The 11,154-nt window shown below is 48.8% G+C and overlaps 1 long non-coding RNA gene across 1 annotated transcript; it reads right to left on the bottom strand.

Moving 5' to 3' along the window:
* Nucleotides 1–1,508: 1,508 nt before the first annotated feature.
* LOC135897810 (uncharacterized) lies at nt 1,509–2,170 on the bottom strand. The gene is made up of 4 exons (XR_010563159.2): nt 1,925–2,170; nt 1,810–1,866; nt 1,659–1,754; nt 1,509–1,563 (listed from the first exon to the last, which is right to left on the bottom strand). It is a non-coding gene; the product is annotated as an uncharacterized lncRNA (long non-coding RNA).
* Between the last annotated feature and the right edge of the window lie 8,984 nt (nt 2,171–11,154).

Below are 11,154 nucleotides of genomic sequence, written 5' to 3'. Positions count from 1 at the left end.
TGCAGCCCCTGCATTTTTCAAATGTGCAATTGTAGAAATTTCGTAATAAAGTGCACCTGCTTCGTTACTTTTCTGTGAATTCCTAGAACTAATCCTGTATTTTTTACTCTTCGAATGTATTCTCGCCCCTCCCCTCTGCAATGTACAATTATGTATCTTCAGGGTATCAAAAATAAATAAATACAGTTTATCTGCTTTTCTTTACTTTTCTACTGTTTTACAAACTCCCACTACTCCCTGTAGCTCTTCGCAGCCTTGAGGGTACTTGAATAAATAATTACATAGACATACCATTGCTGCAGCATTTCGACTTGCATTCCATTCCTGCTGTTCACCACCTGTGTGCTGCAAGTCTTGCTGCTCACTGCCAGTGTCCTGCTCCCCAGAATTACTGCCTGTGTCTTGCTGCTCCCTGCTGGCGTCCTGCTCCCCAGAAGGAGCAGCGTGAACTGCCTCATGATTCTGTAGTAAAACGAAAAGAGTGCTTTTAATTGCAGTGCTTCCACTTGAACGTGGTGCTGCAGTTGCAAATATAGCACATTTAGTGCTAAATACGCACACGTGTGCCCACCTTTATGGGATAAAGCTGTACGATGGCCTTGGCAGCAGCGATTGCAGCATTTTCATCTTGTTCCTGAAACAAGTATATTTAGACGTGACATACACACTTTGTGTGTGTGTGTGTGTGTGTGTGTGTGTGTGTGTGTGTGCGTGCGTGTGTGCAATAAAAGTAAGACACGCAAACATCCAAAGGACAGGGAAGGTCCCTGATAATGCTAAATAATATATCGAAGCGCCTTCACATTTAGCACATTTAGTGCTAAATACGCACACGTGTGCCCACCTTTATGGGATAAAGCTGTACGATGGCCTTGGCAGCAGCGATTGCAGCATTTTCATCTTGTTCCTGAAACAAGTATATTTAGACGTGACATACACACTTTGTGTGTGTGTGTGTGTGTGTGTGTGTGTGTGTGTGTGTGTGTGTGTGTGTGTGTGTGTGTGTGTGTGTGTGTGTGTGTGTGTGTGTGTGTGTGTGTGCGCGTGTGTGTGTGCAATAAAAGTAAGACAGGCAAACATCCAAAGGACAGGGAAGGTCCCTGATAATGCTAAATAATATATCGAAGCGCTGAACAGCAGCGGTGGGGGCAGCGATTTGTGAGTGAAACCTCGTCGCCAGCGAAGCCTGCTGTGTCGTACGCACCTAAGTGCAGTGTACGCCCGCAGTACCTGCGCGATAACTACAACTGCGCAATTATCTTATCAGCCATCGGCACGGTTGGGTGAGCGGCAGCTTTTTAGTCGCCGCCTCCGTGTCGCAGCTAGCTCTTTGGATAGGAAATACAGTTGTAAACGCGCGAACGCAGTGCAACGTAGCGAAGAGATCGTTCTCTTAAAACGCTAACCCATACGTTCGTTTATTCGCAGAAGCTCTGCGCTAGTCACTAGCACGAAAGTAGCTTTCCCTCTTAAGAGCGATGTGTTCTCTTGAACTTCGAGGATGCATACCTTAATAGAAACGGCAGCGCAGAGCAGACGCAGACCTTCGCTGGAGGCGTCATCCTGTAAGCGCGCGATAAGAAAACGTTACCTCGCGCAATTACGGTGTTTCGGGCATTGCACAGCTCTCGTGGAACAGAAAAAAAAAAGAATTGAACCTCTTCCCCGGAAGCGTCTTCCAGAAAATCGGTATCCCCCGTGTCGAGATGGAGGCTGCATGCCAGCGAGGTCGGTGGTAGGTTCTCGGCAGTCCTCTGAAAAAGCGCCACCAATTTCTGACGTTTCGGTCGATAAGAAGTCTCGTTATACCTTTTTCTTTGGCTGTTCACTGTCGTACTTCACTAGACGTCGTCGTCCTTTAAGCACCTGTAACGAATAATTTTGTATCAGGAGACGTTTTGGCACCCATATCAACAGGCTTTACCTTTCTCTCGTATCCGAGGCGAAGCATAGGCACGGGGTTTTGATCGCTGCGCTTACCGTCAACAAAATGCATAGAACACACGCGTGACGATGACGAAGGGACGAAATCTTTTCTATTCACTGCTGCGATCCACTGTCTCTTTAAATCCGCATCAGCTGGAAACCTATGTAACAAATAAATGTTGCAGCCGCACTCCTCCTGCACCACGTCGTGCGTGCCGCACAGCTGTTTTCTTGCAGCACTCCTCCTCTTTTGATTGTTGCTACAACCGTAAACAGCGCAGTGATGCCCTGTTGAAAAACTGTTCTTAAAAGGCATTCCAAAATTCACTAATAATCCCAATACAGCGCCCGTATCACACACGCTATACAGCACCTAACCAAGTAATTCGCCCGTGCAACAGCCCAGAGGCCTACTACTCTCGTTGCCAGGAGACAAGTGCCGGCTCCCGAGTCGCTGGTTTGAGGTTATCGTTGGAAATGTCTATACGCGCTCTTTCTCCCTGCAACAACATGCGAAGTGATTTCGCCCATTACGCGAGTAACAGACTTTGGCGTAAGCTGGCCAGCGTCTCACGTCACGCCTTCGGTTGCAGCGGTTGCATTTTAGGTCGTGCCGGACCCTCTAGGAGTGCTCTAGCTTGTTTTTTCAACTCGCCTAGAAACTGCTCAAAAGGCTCCGCCTCACTTTGACTACGAGAGCGCAGAACGTATCGCTCGTGGATTTCATTCTGTCGCTCCGTGCAGTGTTCTTCGAACTTGGCAATCACGGTATTGTAGTCTTCCTTGTTCTCTTCGCCGCTGAACACAAAATTGTTGAAAACGTCCAAGGCTTCCTCCCCCGCCACGCTGATGAGCATGGCAGTCTTCGCCGCCTCCGACCTTGGATTGGCTTTGCATACCGTGGCTTGCAGAAAAAACTCGAACTGCTGACGAACCCGCTTTCAGTTTCTTCCGCCATCCGCTGTCAGGCGTAGCGGTTCAGGCTGCCTCAAGTGCTTCATGTCGTTGCTTCTCACGTTCACCTATCCCAGATACCATTCGCTTGTGCTGGTAGCCTTGCATCCGACTTCTGACACCATGTTTCGTTCTCGTGTGCAACGAACAGACTGGACAACTGGGTTGTCGAGAAGCAAAATCACCCATGCCTTTATTCTGCATCGTTATGTATAGTCGAAGGTGGAAAGGGTTAGTAACAGTGAGGGGCAGGTATATGCACGTGGCAATCGTGCATGTAGATAGCACACGCACGTTCATCAGATATGATACAACTTGCCCAATAACAAACACACTAGGCCTTTAGTATGATGTGACGTGTGAAATGACAGACGCACTATAGGCATAGTCAACCAGAGCCACGGAGCAACCGTGGAGCCACCGTGACGTTGGGGAAGCGTGCTCGTCTCGCACCCCACACTTGAAGGAAGGAAAAACTTTATTTAAGGCCGACACTAAGGCCCAGTAAAGTAGAGCGCCTGCCCCGCTAAGGCTCTTTGTTCATCCTCCGAGTCCGAGTGAAACCAAGCACTCCAGGAAGGAGGAGAATGGTAAGGAAAATGAGGGGAGCTAATAGCAGTGTTACATGAGTACAGAATGTGTTCTGCACCTGCCCTTAATCTCCGGACAGTTGGGGCAGCGAGCTCTGCTACGCCAACGGAAGTTGTATAGCATTAGTGGTTTGAGAAGAGTGTTCGTTTGAACTTTACGAAGGACATGTACTTGTTCCGTGTTGAGTGAGGTTGGGACAAAATAGTGCGGTTTTCCTTGATGTTCTTCTAGTGTTCAGCTATTTGCGCTTTGTACGTGGCAGCGTCTTCCACTGTCGTTGGATTTGGCCAGGGAATTGAGGGCGCCCGGAGGTTAATTTAGCGGGCACGTTGATGAACCAACTCATTTCCCTCGATCCCAGCATGACCAGGCACCCAACGCAGGGTGATTGTAATGTTCGGTTTGCGGTTAGAGGATTCTGTTAAGATGTCATGTAGGTGTGTTTCCAACAGTCGGTGTTGTATGTTGCGAATGGCTTTGCTGGAGTCGGTATAAAGGTTGATGTTACTGGAGTGGTGCTTAGTGAGTAGAGAGGCTTCTTGTACGGCATATATTATGGAGTGAGTCTCCATACTGGCTATTTTGGGAGGGTTGGAAAATGGCCCAGTTGTTTGGATGATCGGTGCTGTCTGTCCAGGTGTATATATTGCATACGCATATGATCCCATGTCAGAGCGTGTGGCGTCCGTGTATATCGTCATGCATTTGCTCTCTATATGGTGATATGTTGAAGAAAAGAGCGCACGAAGACGCGGACTAAAAGAGGATCATGTACGACGGACAAGGTGCTCTTCCTCTTTTAGTCCTCGTCTTCGTGGCGCTCTTCAAATATGCAAAACCAACTCGCCCACATCAAGCTTCTGCCGCACCCCAGAGTTTGATGCTCACTCAGACCGAAATTTACAAAATTTTCTTTTCAAGGCCATTGGTTTACTTTGTTTACAGGAACCTCCCTTAGAACTATGACGTCATCCAAGAATTTTTTGGCAGGTTTGCACCATTTGCCATTGCCAGATTTTTGCGTTACGAGTCATATAATGATTTGGCATTGAAACAGATCAACAAGCCCATTGCTGTTCCAGCAGCCAGTCAAAATAAATGCGTAGGTTGTGTAATTGCTGCTTTATTGTCAACAAGGCATTTGTAAGAGCAGCAAATAGCGCTAAACGACAGGACAAAAAGGACACAAACCACAGCGCTGTTGTCTGTGTCCTCCTCTTCTTTTCGTTTAGTGTTGTTTCCTGCTCGTAATCATGAGTCGACCATCCGCACCCTTCTGCACTATCTGTAACAATTATAAAACAGTGTTTGTACTTCTATTGCATGTATATGAAGCCAAAAAATAATTGTTTCATTATCTGCTCTCTTTATATTGTTGTGGCAAGGGAGAAGGAAAATTGGACCCCTCGGTTCACCCCTTTTTGTTCGAATATATGCAGTCGAACCTCGATGTAACAAAATACTTTCATTTCCTGATCTTGGTTGCAATCAAAACCGTGTACGATTTGCTTTCACGATTTAACGAAGTAATTTCGTGACACGGTTTCGATTTAACAAAGTTTTCGGCTATCTCAAGCATGAACGTGGAGCCTGTATGGCTAGTACATAAGAAAAAAAAAACTATGAAAACGTCGGCCTGCATGAAAACATTGAGCAGCAAAACCAGCGTCAATGCGCGCGTGCCAGTACGTGGCAGGCAGGAAAATACCGCTGCGCCATTTGCCGCATTGGTAAACAACTTGCAGAGGCAGCGGGGTGCGCAGCAGTTCACACCGCTCGGAGAAACGCGAGACCTGACGAAGCCATCTGCGCAATGACGAGGGGGAGGGGAGCAGGAATGCGCACCTCTCCTCCTCTCATGCGTACACTCTCTCCCCGGCAAGTTCAAAGGTCGAGTCGAAATGTTTCGTTGTTGCCTTTGCCCTCATTTTGTTGTTCTCGCGCGTCTAGTGTTGGCTGTCGCATAATCTCAAGTTTCCAAGACACGGTGTCAAGCGCTCGCTCGCATTGTGACTGCGAGTTTGTGGTCATTGAGTGAGATCTGTTCATGCTTCTTTGATAGCTGTTAATGTTTGCCTTAGTGCGCGTGACACCGATAAGACCACGAACCTTACCTTGTGTAGTTGGCTTTATGCTAGTGTCATCAATGCTCCGCCTTTCTGGCGAAAGTGTGACATTTTTTTCTGCTCTGGAAGAGTGCCCGTATCTTTCTACACTTTTGTGTTTATTTTGCGGGCGCCTGCTGCGTGTACTAAGCGCGGTCAGTCATGGCGTCCAATATTTAGGCACCGCGCGACGCAGCCGACGCAATTCTCGGACACCGTGAGCACTGCAGATTGCTCCCGCCGCAATATGCACCGCATGCGCTGGTGCTCATAACCATGCTATTATGGCCCAACCTTCTTGCAATTTGTTTATAAGCGTTTCCTAACAAGATACGATCCAGCAAGAATGCTCTGGGAATTTGTGAAGTTCTTTTTAATGCTGCAACTTTGAAACTTCGGAGTAACGAACTTCGTGATTGAACGAAGTTTTTTGCAGCAAGTAGAACTTCGGTATATCAAGGTACGACTGTATATATTTTAGTTCGCCTGGATTGGCATAACATCAGAATGAAATTGAATGTAAACATGTAAGCCCATTTCATGCATAAAATGTAAAAAGGGCAGAGCGCAAAAAAGATAGTGTGGTGTTTCGACCCTAGCCGGACGCCGAGCGCAGCCGGGCAGCGAGCAGGAAGGAACTGAGCCTGGCTCCTATCCCGGCACGATAACAGCTACAACCTTTATTACTATTGAAGAACAACCACATTTTTTTCACGCAAGCAGCATATCTATATAGCAAGCACTCATGTGACAAGTGACGTCACGGACAGACAGCGTTTCAGGCATCAGGGCGAGAGCGCCCGATAACGCAGACACGCGGCACAGGCGCTATCGGCACATCTCCCCTTTTTCGGAAACGATACACCGGCATTTGCAACGAAACTTAGCGCTGCAGCCAACAAAAGATGAACACTTTTTTATGGAAGCAACCAATGCTCAAAACAAAATGACAGTCAGTTACTGAACTCATATAGGTCTCGCGGTCAGACATGACGGCCAAATCACGTTCTATATCCAGAAGGGTGAGTTCGTGGCAAGGCAGTATTGTACCGATCGGCAGGTGCCTTGTTTTTAGATGGAGTAGTTTCCCGTTCCATTTCTGCCCGACTATCATATGCCTGCGAAAACTCATAGCTACCTCCTGCTTCCTCGCCGTCATTCTGCTGGGAAACAAAGTGAACCGGGAATTTCCTGTTTTTTTCTAGAACTACACCAGTAGAAGTTCTGACTACATACGACCTCGGACGTTGTGCAAGACGCAAGACTCGCGCTTTCACTTTGCAGTCTGTCACCCCTTCTTCCGCTCCTGGTTTGAGGACTGGCAGCGGAAGGGCCCTACGACGACTATTGAAGTACCTACGCTGTCGGATGGTTATATCGCGATCTCTGAACTTTTTCAGGCTCACCCTCCGGGGCAGAAGGCTCTTGGGAGGGGCAGGAACTGTTGTGCGTAGCCGCCTGCCCATCAGAAGCTCTGCAGGGTGTTGTGTCGGCAGCGGCAGGCAAGTGGGGGCCCCCGGCCAGCGAACGCGCGCGAGCGCCGACGCAGTGAAGGAGGCTCGGAGCTAACTGCTCCCGATGAAAACCGGAACGAAAACTCAGCCCACCCGCGGCCGTTTATTGCTAATAAAGGCTTCACACGCCAGATGACACCTCCCGATTGGTCCAATGCTCGTCACATGACAGAAGGGGAGTGCGCCATCTAGCTAAACAACTACAAAACATACATGTACTATGACACAGAGATCTGACAGGGGGCGACACTATACTACATCATCCCCCCCTGGAAACAAAGTAAACATACAGTGAAACGTGCACACAAGACGCGCACTTAAGTCCAAAGGCAATTTCAGTTCGTTCCCCCCCACGTTCACATACGCGCACCAGTTGCACAAAAAGCACGCACTTAAGTCCACAACAAATTCAATCCGTCCCCACGCAAGATCACATACACACGCACCAGTCTTGGGCACCAAAACACAGGCAGTCACTCAAACAAAGTCCAACAAGGAACACGGCACAAAACTCACTGCACCGCAACAAGGAACACATTTTACCTGTGTGAACGAAAAATGTAAACTGCCTTCTAAATGTCACAACGAGGCCCCTAGCCGTGGTATTTCGAAGACGGCAAGACGCTCTACATTCAAGAAATATAATCGTCAAGCCACGGAGGCCGTTTTTTGGCATGATGAGGACGCGTGCGTACCTCATGCTGCAGAAGAACTTTGGGGGTTGCGACGCGTTTCGGTCGACCTTAAAAACCTAGTCGTCCCACTACTATTTCCCTCCCTCTGGTTACACAATTGAATGTGTTTGTCGCTCAAAGCTGGAGAGGGTTGCCCAGGAAGCTCCTCTCGATGTTCCGACAAGTCCTGGGAGGCTACCGATTCCCCCACGGAATCAGAGACGACTGCTGACTGTGTAAACTCGGAAGTGATACAGTCAGACGGAGTACTTAACTGAAGCTTATGAAAGGACGATGTCATGATAGACGAGTCATCGGAATGACTATCCAAGTTTGAATACGAGTACGAAAAGTTTCTATCACTTGTACACAATGTACTACCTGCTGGATCCTTCATCACTAGGGTTAACTTAGACACATGCCACGTCTTCCCATCACTGAGTAGAAAAGTAGATGGTCCTATCTGGGCCTTGACTTTACGAGGTTTACTGTACTTAAAAAATCCTTTCCTCTTAAATCGTATTCTGACGGTGTCTCCCACCTTGATACGAGTTCCCTGAGCACCTCTACGTTTGTCTACGTACTGTTTAGTCTGCCACTGTTTCTGCAAGACCCTTTCTTGAACGTGAGGCACAAGACTGTCCTGTTCCCGTAGATCTACACAGAGCCGCATGGTTCCATCCTTCTTGCGCACCACCACGAGTGGAGACACCCACTCAGAAGCCTCGACGCGCTCGATGACGTCGCAGTCCTCGAGACGTCGCAATTCATGTGTGACCTGGTTACGGAGAGCCAGGGGTAGTGTGCGCAACTTTGAAGATACTGGTTTCGCATCTTGCTGCCGATGAATTCGGTGCACAAGGTTGTTTACGAAACTCAACTCGTCACTGAAGAGGTGATCAAAACCCGGAGGCACACCTGTGGGGCTCTGTACTGAAGGAAGCGATGGTAGACGACATGTCACCGACGTACCGTCGATCTGTATGCCCAAGCGTTGGATGGCGTCTAAACCCACCAGTGATGTTCCTGTAGTCGTTACGTGGAACGTGACGGAGCATGACCTTTGAAAAAACTGGACAGTGGCTTGAAACAGGCCTTGAATGTCGATGCGTTGCTTGGCGAAATTTTTCAAGTCCACGGTTGTTTGTGGCAGTCTGTGCTGTCGACCAAAGTGCCTTCCAAAATCTTCGGTCGTCATCAATGACACAGACGCTCCCGTATCCACCGGCAGTCGCATGGAGACGCCGTTAACTACGACCGGAACTTCCAAATCTTTTTTAGTTTCAAAAGCGCTTACCGTCAATACAGACGCGGACGGCTGCTCTGCGGAAGTTGATTACAACGTCTCTGCGGAAGAGACGTGTTTAACCGTACGGGTTTTTCGGCATACTGATGCAAAATGGCCCAACGTGTGGCAGGCGTTGCACCGCCGCTTCCTTGCTGGACAATTCCTGTATGTTGCAATATGTTTCGTGCTGCCACACCGATCGCATGCACCACGGTTCCCGGAGGAGCCATGTGCGAAATGTCGGCCCTCTTGGCGGCTTCTCGGAAGAAGTCGGTCATCTTGGCAGCTCCTCGTAAGAAGTCTATCATCTTGGCGGCTCCTCGGAAGAAGTCTGTCATCTTGGCGGCTCCTTGGAAGAAGTCGGCCATCTTGGCGGCCTCCCGGACTACGTCGGCCATCTTCATGGCCTCCCGGACTACGTCGGCCATCTTGGCGGCTCCCCAGAAGAAGTCGGCCATCTTGGCCGGTCGACGGAACGCCAAGTTGAGATGCCTCGATTCTTCGTACATTTTCGGAGCCGAACGCGCGGTTCGCTCGATGCAAGGCTTCTAACCAGCGTCCAATTTCTTCTGCCTTGTCCAGGGACAGGGTTTCGCCATGAGCCAGTAACTTTTCGCGAACGCTGACGTTCGCTACCCCATGTATTATTTGGTCTACCCCATGTATTATTTGGTATTCAGCCATGACGCCCGTCGAAGAGATAAAGTCTTTGACGTACGACAGCGCTTGCTCTTCGGCTGGTCCCCACGTCCATTCGGAACCTTTCAAAAGCAAGTGACGTAAAGGCGCCGCTTTCGAAGCCAAATCTGGTATGAATCTTGCCAGATGATTAGCCACACCGGGCAGCCATCGAACGTCAGGCACGTTAGCTGGCGTCGCCAGTTCGTTGATAGCACGAACTTTTTCAGGATCCGGCTTGATGCCATCTCGACTAAGCTCACAGCCAAGAAATTTTATCGCAGTTACTCCAAAAGAGCACTTTTCTTTGTTTAGCGTAACGCCGGCACTTGCGAGATGATCTAAAGTTAGACGCAGGTGCTCGTCATGTTGAGCCTTGTCGTTGCCAAAAATGAGCACATATTTCATCATGTTTATCACGCCTGGGATTCCTTCAAGTATATGCGACATCTTCTTCTGAAAGAACTCGGGTGCTGACGTTATTCCAAACGGCAGTCTTTGAAAACAATATCGCCCAACTAGTGCTATGAACGTAGTTAACTGGCTTTCGGGCGACAACCTAATTTGAAAGAAGCCAGAATTGGCGTCCAACTGTGAAAACACAGAGGCCCCACTTAAATGACCGAGGCTATCATCCACTGTCGGCATGACATAGCGCTCGCGAAGTACACTTTTGTTTAATTGCGTCAAGTCAACGCAAATACAACCGTTCCAGATGGTTTGAGTACTGACACAATTCCTGCACACCATTCTGTTGGTTCCACTACTCTGCCGATCACACCATCTCGCTCCATACGCTCGAGCTCCTGCTTAACTCGGTCACGCAAGGGTAAGGCTATGCGACGCGCAACATGAATTGCAAAAGGTAGCGAGTTCGGCTTTAGTCTAATTTTGTATTCTCCTTTTATCGCTCCTAGACCACTGAAAAGCTGCGGGTAAGAAGCTTCGACGGCTGTTGCGCTACTGACCGAGTCTGCGAATTTAATAACTTCCAGAGCCTCAAGCGCTGGGAGAATCAAAAGTACGGAGCGACCACGTACACGATTTGCTGGACACTGTTTTGTTTCCACTGGATAGTGGCATGAAACTTTCCCAAAACATTCAGTGGCTCATTCGACGGGCCTGTTAGGATTAGGTCGCACTTTTCCAGTCTGGTAGGCAAACCGGGAAACGTTGAGGGCACAACGGAAACTTCGGCACCGGAATCTACTGTAGTGAACAACGGAGTGCCATTAATGACGACCTGTACATACTAAGAATTAGAGTACTCCCTGTTCACCGCGCCAACGAAATATGCCCCCTTGTCCATTTGGAGGCATGACAGTTATACCTTCTTTCCATCACGTGCAGCCTTTTTCCGACATACAGCTGCAAAGTGTCCGGAACAACCGCAATAGTTGCATTTCGCTGCTTTTGCTGGGCAC

The sequence above is a fragment of the Dermacentor albipictus genome, chromosome 7 (assembly GCF_038994185.2).
Source record: "Dermacentor albipictus isolate Rhodes 1998 colony chromosome 7, USDA_Dalb.pri_finalv2, whole genome shotgun sequence".
NCBI lineage: Eukaryota > Metazoa > Arthropoda > Arachnida > Ixodida > Ixodidae > Dermacentor > Dermacentor albipictus.
Note: the sequence above shows the minus strand (reverse complement) of the source record. Positions and strands in the feature narration are given on the sequence as shown.